Below are 14,407 nucleotides of genomic sequence, written 5' to 3' on the forward strand. Positions count from 1 at the left end.
CATCGCTATCTGTATATACATGGAAATACCTCCACCGCTGTCTCTATAAACATGGAAATATCTACACAACTATGTTTATAAACATAGGATTATCTGCACCGCTATCTGTATAAACATGGAAATATCTACAACACTATCTGTGTAAACATGGAAATATCTACACAGATCTCTGGGTAAACATGGAAACATGTACTCCGCTATCTGTGTAATGATGGAAATATCTACACCGCAATCTGTGCAAATATGGAAATATCTAGAGCGTTATCTATGTAAACATGGAAATATCTACACCGCTATCTGTATAAACATGGAAATATCTACATCGCTATCTGTATAAACGTGGAGATATCTACACCGTTATCTGTATAAATATGGAAATGTCTACACGTCTATCTCTATAAACATGGAAATGTCTACACCGCTATCTGTATAAACACGGAAATATCAACATGGCTATCTCTATAAAGATGGAAATATCTGCACCACCATCTGTATAAACATGGAAATACCTACACAGTCTTCTGTATAAACATGGAAATAACTACACCCTATCGGTATAAACATGGAAATAACTACACTGTCATATGTATAAACATGGAAATATCTACACAGCCATCTCTATAAACATGGAAATATCCTCACTGCTGTCTGTATAAACATGGAAATATCTACACCGCTATCTGTATAAACATGGAAATATCCACATGGCAATGTCTATAAACATGGAAATGTCTACACCGCCATCTGTATAAACATGGAAATACCTACACAGTCATCTATATAAACGTGGAAATATCTACACCACTATCTGTATAAACATGGAAATATCTACACTGCCATCTGTCTAAACATGGAAGTATCTACACAACCATCTGTATAAACATGGAAATATCTACACAGCCATCTCTATGAACATGGAAATATCTACACAGCCATTTGTATAAACATGGAAATTTCCACAAAGCTATCTATATAAACATGGAAATAGTCACACCGCTATCTGTATATACATGGAAATATCTACACCTCCATGTGTATAAACATGGAAATAACTTCACTGCCATCTGTATACACATGGAAATACCTTCACTGCCATCTTTATACACATGGAAATATCTACACAGCCACTTGTGTAAACATGGAAATATCTACACCGCTATCTCTATAAACATGGAAATAGCTACACCGCAATCTGTATAAACATGGAAATATCTACTCCGCTATCTGTATAAACATGGAAATATCTACACCGCTATCTGTATAAACATGGAAATATCTAAACCTCTATCTGTATAAACATGGAAATAGATACACCGTTATCTGTATAAACATGAAAATATCTACATCGCTATCTGTATAAACATGGAAATATCTCCAAGGCTATCTCTATAAACATGGAAATATCTACAACGCTATCTTTATAAACATGGAAATATCTACACCGTTATCTGTATGAACATGGAAATATCTACCACGCTATCTGTGTAAACATGGAAGTATGTACACCGTTATCTGTGTAAAGATGTGAATATCTACACCGCAGTCTGTGCCAATATGGAAATATATACACCGCTATCCCTGTAAACATGGAAATATCTACACCGCTATCTGTATAAACATGGAAATACCTACACCGCTATCTGTATAAACATGGAAATATCTACACCACGATCTGTATAAACATGGAAATATCTACACCGTTATCTGTATAAACATGGAAATACCTACACCACTATCTGTATAAACATGGAAATATCTACATCACTATCTGTATAAAGATGGAAATATCTCCACCGCTATCTTTATAAACATGGAAATATCTACACCGCTATGTTTATAAACATGGAAATATCTACACCGCTATCTGTATACACATGGAAATATCTACTCCGCTATCTGTATAAACATGGAAATATCTACACCGCCATCTCTATAAACATGGAAATATCTACACCGCCATCTTTAAAAACATGGAAATATCTACACACTCATCTGTATAAACATGGAAATATCTACACCATCATCTGTATAAACATGGAAATATCTACACTGCCAGGAGCTCAAGAGCAGCCTGGGCAATACAGCAAGGCCTCATATCTACAAAAAAATAAGAAAAATTAGTTGGCCATGGTGGTGTGCACCTGTAGTCCCAGCTTCTTGGGAGTCTGAGTTGGGAGGATCCACGGAGCCCAGGAGTTTAAGGCTGCAGTGAGCTTGCATAACGACTGCACTCCAGCCTGGATGACAGAACAAGAACCTGTTTCAAAAAAGAAAAAAGAAAAAAAAAACCTAAAAACTAAAAACTGGATGTAGTTTGCTAGTAACTAAACAGCAAATTAATTTTAACATGCTTACATATCAACGATGTCTTTCTTCTTTGATCACAAACCTGCTCACTAAGAAGCTGCTGAAGTCCATGGTAGTGACAGGTACATGTCTGCATCCTTTTCCTGACCTGCATCTTCTTTGATTGTCCCCATCTGTGTCTCCAACTGGCACTGCCGAACCGTCTTGTTACCTGATCAATGTTGTACTGAACCGGACTGCTAACTGATCAATGTTGTTGAGCTCACTTCACAAAGCTGTTCTTACAAGGTAGATTTCTGCCTGGAATAGCCATACTTACACTGTTTATATTCCTTACTCCTGACCCATCCAACGCAGCACAAGTTCTATTTATTGCCATAGAAACATAGGTCATTTGGAAACACCTCCTTCATTTCTATGGAATGTTCAAACATTTCTGACATTTTGGACTCTGTTCTAGCCTCTTGTTAAATATATCCAGAAAAGAGACAAAGCTTTATGGGGGGGCTATATGCACACATATGCAACTGAATAAGCTATCTAAATGCTTAAAAATACTTTCCATCTGTCACCGCACCTTAATAGGTAGACAGAAATTAAGTATGTGTATATCTGTCTGTATAGATACGTATAAATATATATCCCCAAAACAAAAACTCATTCTCTTACTTATACATAGGTAGAATATAGGTGAATATACATATACATTTATAGGTAGAACAAAAAAACCCTCAGCCTCTTTAGGGCCATGTGTTTTCTCTGAGTAATTTTCACAATTAATTAAAATACATGTGTATGCCTTTTTAGATAAATTTCATCAGACCAGTTTCTGTCTGGTTGGAAAATAATAACTGCCTATTTGCTAAGTGCCCCTGCCCCCATACTATGTTCCAGTGAACTAAAGACCTCTGGCAATCATATATTTACAACTCAGCAAGATTACACAATTTATTGTTATTTATGACATCCAAGCTCTATCTTCTGTATTATATTCCACATTAGCATCTATCACTTTACATTTGGGAGATCCTGTCCAAAAAATGATTATGCCTCCTAACCAAACATTCAGCAGGGCTGCAGGAACAGGCCCCCTGAACAAACATCCTGCCAAAGTACTTTAAAGCACCGTGAGCTGCCACAGCTGTGCATTTTCAGATGACTCAGCAGATTAGCGTGGAGTCTCTTAGCCTCTGCTTGGTCTGTTCCTTTCAGTGATCTCTCACATGGCCCAGTCCATTCGGTTTGAAAATCCTCATGAAATGAGCAGATTATGATCTGGCTTCAGTAGAAGGCCATGGGGTAGGCATGGAGGGGAGAGGGTTTGCTCTTAACACAGCCTGAGCTTCAGAAAGGTTTCAGATGGAAAAGCATGGCACTGACTCAGCTCATGCTTAACAGGAAATAATTCACAGACCACACCAAAAAAGCCCTTTATGTTGTGTGAAAGTCTATGCCGGAGCAGCTGCTGCCACCTCATGTACTGTGATAGAGTGTGCATGTGTGTGTTTGTGTGTGCATCCGTGTGACTATGCACACAAATGTGTGCTGGGAGGGGGAGGAGATCACACCTTCCACAGTCGCCACCTCAGCCTTAGCTAGCAGCGTGGAGAATTGCCAAAAGTCAAGAGGAAGCTGCACCAAAGCAACTGTGATCACCACATCAGCAGGCGCTTTCTGGTTAGTAAAGCTACTGGGACTAAAAAACACACACGATCTCATCCTTCTTTTATTTTAATCAGAGCAAACTATTTTTATAATAATTGTGTTATATGAATAAATAATTCATAATGCTGTAACCCATTATCACATTCAATCCTCCCAACAACCCTATAAGATATGTAGACAAGTATTATTACTTTCCCTATTTTTATAAATGAGGAAATAAACCCCAGGAGGCTAGGCGACTTCCCCACGGTCATAGAAGTTGCAAACAGTAGTATCATGATTCAAATCCAAAGCTTCTCCTTTTGTCTTTATCATTTTAATTTTGAAGGTAATGCATATGCATGTATGATCTTTTAAATCCAGAGATGTATATGGAATAGACAGGAAAAGGGACTCTCCTTCCCCATTATACACCCCCTCCACCCAAGCTATATACACTGTTGACTAGAGTATGTCCTTTCAATCCTATTTTCTATGCCTACATTATATACAGAAAAGCAGGATTACGTTACACACAATATTCCAGTCATTGCTGTTTTTCACCAACAAGCTATCATTCACATCTTTTTCATACTACATATAAATTTATATCCTTTATTTTAGTGGTGTATATTGTGCAGTTGTGTCATAAATTATGTACCTGTTCTCTGTTGAACATATAGATTTTTTCTGAGTTTTTCCTTAGCAAAATGCTGCAGTGAGTACCCTTGTACACAGATGTTTGTACATTTGTTCTAGAAAAATCTACAGTAAAGATTCTTAGATTAAGAGATTCCCAGGTTATTAGAAAACTACTCTATTAATTTAGATATATACTTCCAAATTGCCTGACCAAAAAGTTATGTCAATTTAACTTCTATGAACAGTATACAAACATGACAATTTTCCATCACCTACACCAACTCTGGGTAATTTCATCTTTTTTACAAGTTGATGGATTGTTTTAATTTATATTTCTCTGGTTATTAATAAGGTTGGTCACCTGTTCATGTGTTATTATTGATGATATTTGTATTGAATTGTTTGAATTTTCTTGATTTCATAAAACGTTTTACATGTCATAGATATTAAATATTTGTTGTAAAACTCTCCTTCCAGTATTTTGTATGTGTTTGGTCAAGTAGAATAAACTCTCGTCCTCTGATTTCAGATTCCTTTCTCTTTCCATTAGAAATCCCTAAATGTAAAACTACATATTGATAGCTAAAAACCAGGATGTTTACTAGAGAAAAAGAATACAAAGGCAATAATTAAATATTATATTTATACAAAATACCTACTAGTACAAATTTAAAAAGAGAAAGTAAAAGTCAAATGCTTCTACGACTTCAGACTAAGAAAAAGAACTTTTGAGGTTGAATGTTCCTGAAATTTTTCTTTTCATACAACTACGGACATGACTTCAAAAGTTGATGTGACTAAAATTGGAAGATATGAAAGATATTTGAAGACTCAGAGAAGGTGGATTTTCATTTTAACAAGTCACATATATATTCTAGATATCCTCTTATTCGTAACTAAGAGAGTCAAATCAGATGAAAGAATCTAAAAATTTCCCTTTGACTGTGTTAAGTAGAAGTAGTAGAGGCATATTGGCCAAATCTTGAGTGTTTGCAAATTGACTCTTAAGGCTATAGGCTGGCACAGGTCATTGAAGCCCTAGCTTTTTATCTTTAATTTTAAAATCCCCAAACAATTTATACTAATTTTTCTTGTCCATTATTTCCAAATAATCTTGTTTAAATGTTATTACAGTGCTTGCTCATGTTACTGTTGTCTAACAGAAGGGTATCCGGGGCCTTAAAACTGAGAGGGTTAGGATTAATGATTCCAATACCTATGCTTGGACATCCCCAAAAGTGGGTTCCAACTTCTTGTCCTCAAGTCTGTATAGAAACTAGCAAACTTCCAGAGTTCACAAAAGGCTCAAAGAGAACAGATGTTTTATAGAAAATTCTTAGAGCAAGTTCCACGCATGATGTTGCTGATGCGTGTCTGCCTTTTCAATAAACATCACTATGCTTTATCACAAGAGTTAATAAAGCAGGTTAAAAATGCCATCTGGGTCTCTGGACACATTAAACAAAGCTTAAAATAACCACCCCAGCAACTGGGAGGACCCAGCTGTTCTCATAATCTGTCCCACTCCTTTTACTTCCCCAGAAAAAGAGTGAATGAAGACCACAGACTAAAAGCATCCAGAAGGAACTGACACAAACAGGGAGATAGATGGAGCCAAGGGCTCCTGTAAGTTTGCTATTGCTCACATAATAGATTTGCTAATTCCACAACCTGCGGATGGTGATTAAGAACGGGAAGCAGAAAGAGGGAAGAGAGAATCATAGAAGGGCTCATTCAAGTTTTCTAATGTATCACAAACCTGTCCTCCCTAATGTCTGGATCATAGCAGCCCATTCCATTCACCTATTCCGTAGTGAACTCCAATAGAAAATACAAAGCCATCACCACCCAGTTCTTTCTCCCTTCTAGAGATGAGATATTAGCCACCCAATCCCAGATTCTCAGATCCATTCCAGGAAAGAAGCCCTAGGTATTGAAGCACAGCTTTCCCTCCCTCCCTTCTTTCTTCCACCCCAAGATTTGTTCCCCATATAGTTCTAGTAAATGCAAAACCAAGTATATTCTCATTCTTTAGAGCAACCAGCTTTTCATGGCCAACTGGAATCAAATACAACCTGCACAAACATCTATCTGGAGGACACTCCCAAGGCTCCTACTGAGCCAGCCTTCTGCATACCACTGCATTTCACCTTCCTAGTTCACAAGACACTGAGACATTCTTGAATTCTGCAAGGTGCACTGTGTGTTAATATCTTTGCTGCTCATCATGTGGCCAATAAAGGGCATGACTAGTCAACAAATAAATTTTCTCTTGGCTAAAACTTGCAACAAAACTGTAAGCTGTTTAACAAGGGGCCCACTACAGGTTATATTCAATATATACAGTCAAATCATAACTATCTGAGATATATTCAGTTGACCATACACCTTTATATTTCAGTAACAAGGTCTTTACATTTCCCAGTGCTATCGAGGTTACAAAGTGCTTTCATATGCAGTGCTTCATCTGATTTCCAGGATAATTAAATGATCCTGTCATACCTGATTTTTAGATGAGGAAACAAGTGGTTTCTGGGTATTTCTAGAGGCTAACGCATCTGCCCTCCAACTTGTATGTGAAAACCAAAAACAAAATTCCAAGGCCCTTCAACCATCTGAATGGACTTTGACTCTTTTGGTCAATATATGGCAGAGCTAGGAAAAGAAAGTTAGTCTTCCAGCTGCTGATACAGGGTTTTTTCTGCCATACTCCATTACCTCCAAGGCTGAAGTCAAAAGAGGGTGTGGTTATCACATGAAAAAATCTAGTTTGGATTTCCCAAATGTGTATGTAGTATTTGGTGATTTACCTTAATTTAACCTACAGTTCTTTTGGGTTGTAACAGTCTGACTCCATTTTTGAAAACAAAACAAAATCGATTTTAAATGCTGAATTATAGATCTTTACTGTCCAGTATGGTAGCTACTAACCACTTATGGTTATTTGCATTTCTATTTTAATTAATTAAAATTAAGTAAAATGCAAAATTCAGTTCTTCAGTTGCTCTAGCCACATTTCAAGTGTTACAGTAGTCACATATGGCTAGTGGCTGGGACAATGCAGATTATAGAACAGTTCCATCATCAAAGAAACTTCTATTGAACAGTGCTATTATATAATGTCATCTCCAGAGAAAGAAGACTTTAGAAAAAGTCAGAAACGGCCAGGCGCAGTGGCTCACATGTGTAATCCCAGCCCTTTGGGAGGCCAAGGCAGGCAGATCCCTTGAGGTCAGGAGTTCAAGACCAGCCTGGCCAACATGGTGAAACCCCGTCTCTAGTAAAAATACAAAAAATTAGCTAGGCGTGGTGGTGCATGCCTGTAACCCCAGCTACTCAGGAGGCTGAGTTGGGAGAATCACTGGAACCCAGGAGACAGAAGTTGTAGTGAGCCAAGATTGTGCCACTGCACTCTAGCCTGGGTGACAGAGCAAGACTCCATCTCAAAAAAAAAAAAAAGAAAAAGAAAATGTCAGAAACATCTTGAGGCAGGCATAGTGCTGTCATCTGTCCAATATTGAAGATGATTTAAGAATAAGAAAGAAGAAGAGAACAAAGAAGAGAAAAAGAAGTTGCCTTAGGTGTACCTACCCAGAAAAGGACAAGGGCATTCTTGTAGTCATTGTGTTGTATTTTAGCTCTTAAACTTTTTAAGAGATTAGAATAATTTGACACATAGAAGATCTAAACCACTGAAGAGGCTCTGAAGCAGATAAAAGTAGAAAGAAAATAAAAAACTAATTAGGTACAAACTAAGCTTAACCACAATTCGTTTAAACGATACTATTTACTCTTCACATGATTGGTTTTTCTTTTGCTTTATAGTATGACATAGTTTATATCATTAAAGGGGAATTAAAATATTTCTGGGAATTTTTAAAAGTAAGTTCACACAGCCACATAGAAACTACAGAAACAGATAAAACCTATCTTCTCATTTATTCCCTAATCCATTCAAATTAAATATAAAAATCCAAGCAGCCACAGTGATATTCAAAAAAGCAAAAGTGAGACAAAACAAAATTCATTTGTCACCTGTGGAGGTAGTTAGCTCACCTAATCTTCACTCCAAACACCAGTAATTTTTAAAAGACAGAAATAAACATATGTTCTGCCTTCCCGGAAGGAACTATGTTTCAGGGTAGCCAAATAACCCAGTTGTGAAGAAAATGGTCTGCTTATAGAAAAATGCCAGCTAAAGCATGTAGATAGAATTAGAGAATTAGAAATTCACCATTTTGAAACCCCTAATGAAATAATCAACTCAAGCAAGGATCATTAATAAATGCTAAAACAATCAAGTAACTATTGATACAGAATATAACTGAATATACACATGGTACAAAGTTCACGTCACAGACTACTGGCTTGACCCAAGGGGGAATATAGCAGAGGAGATAGGCAGTGATCACCCTAACCTTGCGATCATCTCACCATCACTAATGATGGGATGTGAATACACATTATTGCCTATGAAATAGTCTTTAAAAAAAGAAGTTGAACCTGAATCTAACTAAACCTTGCAATGGGCTGAACGTGTATGTCTTCCCCAAATTAATATGTTGACATCCTAACCCCAAAGGTGCTGGTATTAAAAGGTGGGGCCTTTAGGGGGTCATTAGATCATAAGGCCAGAGGCTTCATGATTGGAATTAGTGCCCTTATAAAAGAGGCCCCAGAGAGCTAGCTAGTCTCTCCCACTATGTGAGGGCCCAGCAAGAAGGCCAATCTATGAACCAGAAAGTTGGTCCTAACCAGATATCAAAACCACATGCTCCTTGATTTTAAACTTGCTAGCCTCTAGGACTGTGAGAAATAAATTTCTGTTCTTTATAAGTCATCCAGTTTTTGGTATTTTGTTATAGCAGGCCTAAAAGCCTTTAGAACTAACTTCCAGTTAACCAGGAAAAAACAGAGTGAAAAGTTAAATGACACCATAAAAAGCAACCAGAAAATTCCAGAAGGGGAAATATTCTACAGGACAACTGACTAGTTTTTCAACAAGTCAATTTCACTAAATAAATTCATAAACAAAGAGTATGGGTATTTTCCAGGTTAAAAAAGTCTTGAGCTAAATAATCAAATGCAATGTGTATCCCTTCATTAGAAGAAACTAATTTGAACAAACCAGCCACAAAAGATATTTCAGGGAGACCAAGCTGGAAGGATCACTTGAGGCCAGGAGTTTGAGACCAGCCTGGGCAACGTAGTAAGACCTCCATCTCTACAAAAACAATAAATTAGCTGGGCATGGTGGTGTGCACCTATAGTCCTAGCTACTCAGGAAGCTGAGGCAGGAAGATCACTTGAGCCCAGGAGTTTGAGGCTGCAATGAGCTATGATTGTTTCACTGCACTTCAGGCTGTGTGAAAGAGCAAGACTTTGTCTCAAAAAATAAAAGGACATTTCATAATAATTGAGGAAATCTGAATGTGGACTGGGTAATAAATGATATAAAAAAGCCATTTTTTATTTTGTTTGAAAAGATGATTTTGTAACTATACAGGAAAATGTTCTTTTTTTTTAGAAATCTGTACTAAAGAATTTAGGGGTAAAATATCATTTTCTTTAATAGACTTTCAAACACAAGCAAAAAATAGTCATGACACAAATATAGCAAAATGTTTACAATCTATGTTCTATGCTTGCCTGTGAGTGCCATTAATCTCATCTCTCTGCTTTTCTGAAAGTTTGAAAATTTCAAAGTTTTATAATAAATTTTTTTACATCCCATAATTTTATAATAATTTTTTTAAAGTTTGAAGCAAATCAACAACTATAGCTTCAAAAATATCCTGACCCACAATAAACATTGAACAGGGTATATTTCTCCCATTTCCTAAAAAAGTTGGCCCAGGAAGGAGTATGAGAGCTGCCATAGCTCTCCCAAGGCTCATTATTCTCCATCACTCCATGGGAAATCCCAAAATAAATTTTTTAAAAAGTTGTTTAAATTTATAATGTTTTAGATTCTATAATAATTTTATAATAAAATAATTGTAAAATGTTTTTGATTTTATAATTTATAAAAATTTTTATACATGTTTATGTTTGAAATGTCTATTTCAAACTTTATGAGATATTAAAATATAAGTAATATAGTTCATCATTTTAGAAATGCCATGCTTTTCTTCTCCAGCAATTACAAAATCAAAGAGTAACTGTAGTTTTTCCTAGAACATTGCTTTGTAGGCTGGGCATGGTGGTTCATGACACTTTAGGAGGCCAAGGCAGGCAGATCTCTTGAGATCAGGAGTTTGAGACTAGACTGGGCAACACAGAGAAACCCTATGAGTAGTAAAAACACAAAAATCAGCTGTGCGTGGAGGCGTGCACCTATAGCCCCAGCTACTCAGGAGGCTGAGGTGGGAAGATCACCTGAATCTGGGGAGGTCAAGGCTACAGTGAGCCAAGACTGTACCATTGCACTCCAGCCTGGGCAACAAAGTGAGACCCTGTGTCAAAAAAAAAATGAAATTTAATTTAAAAAAAGAAAATTGCTTTGTAAAATTAACTTTTTCAATCAAAACCAAGATTTTTCAGATATAGAGAATGCAGCCCACTGGTCAGATTTCTCAGTTCAAAGAGAATAAATTCTAGTTTCCTATTTTTCTAGCCTGCTTATGATTATCCAATAGGATATCAAAAATACCAAAGCCTTTGGGATCCATGTTCAGTATTCCTGAGTCTAACTCAGGATGCCAAATCAGGAGACAAGCACATTCTCATCAATTTTCAATCATTCGAGACCAATTTTGCTTATAATTATCCAGTTCTTTTAGACCACCTTTCTCCTGAAGCCAGCCTTATGGCTATTCACTTCACTTTAGCATAAGCCCCCAAGAAGGTGAACAAAATGAGGAAACGATTGGTTAAAGTTGGCATTTGAAATTCTGAAACATGTCCACCATTCCCTTCACCCATGCCCGCCCCTCTTAGAAGTAGTACTTTCAGATTATTTAAGAGTCGATGCTTCTATGTGGATTTTGTCGTCTGTCCTTTATAACAGCTAGTAGGTTTAATTTGACTCTATTTTAAGCATATATTGACCTATGCTAATTATCTGTTAAAATAAATTCCACTCTTAGAGTTAATAAAGTGTGTTTGTCATGGAAGACCCATTGAAGTAAGAAGCTGAGGAGCCCTTATGGTAAAGTGGGACAAGAAATAATAAGACATAATAATTTTCCCATGCAAATCAACAACCGTAGCTTCAAAAATATCTTGACCCACAACAAGTATTGGACAGGCCATGTTTCTCTCACTCCCTAAAAAATTGGCTCAGGAAGGAGTATGAGAGCTCCCATAGCTCTCCCAAGGCTCATTATTCTCCATCACTCCACAGGAACAGCCTGTCAGAGAAGAGTGAAAGACCATTTGTCAACCTCTCTTCAACTCCCTGATTCTAGCCAAACTTCATCAATCTCAAGTGAGGAGCCAGAGAGAAATCAAACCCCATATATCCAGCATCATTGTCTACTGGAGTCAAAAATCACAATTCCACTACCCACCCCAACACCATTGGCCCTGTTTCTCCCAATTGCTTTTTATTGTGTTTTTTAAAAATCCTCTTTCCCCATCCCTGCAACACCGAGAAGGAGGAATTATAGTAGATAAATATGAAGCATGGAGATCCTTTAAAAATGTTTTTAATAATAAATGAGAAAATGAAAAGGAGAGGGTTGGGAAGGAAGGAGGGAATTCAAATGCCAGGGAATTGTTCAGTTTCGGTTTTAAAGATGTTAACACTCATTTATACATCTGCAAGACACTCCCCTTAAAGAAAAGTTCTATGAGTGTGGGTCTGGTTGCATGAATAAGGATAAAATTACTTTTTTAGACGATGTTTCCCACATATCATTCAGAGACCCCTGAAGTTAGGTATCCCTCTTGTAGATGTCCTTGAGATGCTGCTGGACCTGGGAAAGAGGAAACTGGGATACGGGTCTATGCCAAAAGGTGCTTCTAGTTATAGGACAGAGAGGAAAGGGGCAGAGGGAGAAAAACCCGAAGTCTGAGAATCTGGATTGCAGAAGACTACCGAGGTCGTGGGAGAAGGGAGAGAAAACAAGGATGAAAAGCGAAGGGGGAAGAGGCATGAAATGTTGTCAAATGTCAAAAGGCATTTGGAGAGAAGTTGGGAATTGCATTAAGAAAACCACTGCAAATCTCATTTCAGACCATTTAGAGATATGCCCCCTGGGAACTGCGAGCTCAGGCTGTTTAGCATCAAACAAATGGATCCACTCCATCCCTACCCTAATTAAATAAAACATTCAGTAATTCCACTGGGTTAAAGAACCAAAATATTAAAAACCTTCAGGGCCTACTCTTGCCAAATATGTCAGGGATCGTGTGTGTGTGTGTGTGTGTGTGTGTGTGTGTGTTCTGAGACACCACTACTGTTAAATAGGCAGAGCTAAGACTTAGGGGACTGACAGATTATTGCAAAAAGGGCACAGGGCAGAGGGACTATGTTGTGAGCCTGGGAAAGAAGTTTGTGTGGGGACTGTGGGCAGTGAACGCGTTGGGAACAATATGGAAAACTGGTAGCTGCCTTGGAATCTACAGGGCCGGGTAAGAGAATGTCCGAAAGAAAAATGAGCAGGTGCGGGATGTGTGCAGAGTCGGAGAAGAGTCCAGGGCGCCCGGAGTGGCTCCAGGAACGACGGACACCCCTCAAGGCTTTTGGGGGCGGTGGGTACTAATAGAACCCAGTGTCCGGGGTGCGCCGGGGAGGCTGCAAGCACGGCGGGAGTGGGGCGCTGGAGGGTGAGGACGCGGGAGTGAGGAAGCAAAGCCGGGGCCGGGCAGGGGCCTCCCAGCTGGGCCCGGAGGCAGCAGGGGGACAAGGGCTAGGAGAGGGCATGGCAGCAGCGTGGCGGGAAGCGACGGGCATCCGGACACTCACTCCGTTGGCCGCGGCCATCTGCCCCACGATCTCGATGGCCGTCCTGCTAAAGTACCTGCCATCGCTGCCCACCACCATGGTGCAGCCCCGACAGTCGCGCAGGTCGATGGACGACAGCACGCTCTGGATGAATTTGGGCAGGTAGTTGCACTGGCCCTCGAAGATGCTGGTAGGTTGCCGCAGACCCCCGCCGCCGGCCGGCCGTGAGTCCTCGTAGGGCACGGTGGGCACTGTCAGCACCGGGATGGGGCTCCCCTCCGTGGTGCCTCCTGGCCGGTCCTGCTGCGGCTCCCGGGGCCGGAGGGAATCTGCAGCCTGCCGGGGGCCTCCACCAGCCTGGCCGCGTGCCGGGACTCCGCCTCGCGCCCGGGCCCCCTCTCCGGCAGGTCGGCACCCTGCGCCCTGCGCCAGCCCCCCTGGGGACCGCCCGCCCCTCCTCTCCACGCGGCCGCTCGCTGACTCCCTAGGCGGAGATTGCTTCTGCCTTCCTGTAAAGTTTTCTCCCGCCCACCTTCTCTGCTGCCAGACCGCCCGAGGTGCCCTAAGTTTCTCCCCAAGTTGGACTCACTTTCGGGGTGTCCCAAAAGCCTGATTCCAGGGCCTGCTAGCTCGACCCCGGTGACGCCTGCACCCGCGCGTGGCCCCAGCCTTCACGCGCGATCGCCGCCCTCCGGGGCACACCCTCTGCCAGAAAACAGCCGGCGGGCGGCGAGACTTTGGGCAGAGTCCGGGTTCCTCTCCAGCGCCAGGCCCGTCTCCCTGTCTCCCTGGGAGTGCGCAGCCTACACGCACCAGTTTCTCTTTAGAACAAGCATGGGGAGGGATTTGGGAGGGGGCTGAAACCTTTTGCCATCAGCGAACAGCCTCAGCCAAAAATAACCCTGGAAAGGCGAGCTAAGAATG

This window comes from Pan paniscus, chromosome 5, assembly GCF_029289425.2.
Source record: "Pan paniscus chromosome 5, NHGRI_mPanPan1-v2.0_pri, whole genome shotgun sequence".
Lineage (NCBI taxonomy): Eukaryota > Metazoa > Chordata > Mammalia > Primates > Hominidae > Pan > Pan paniscus.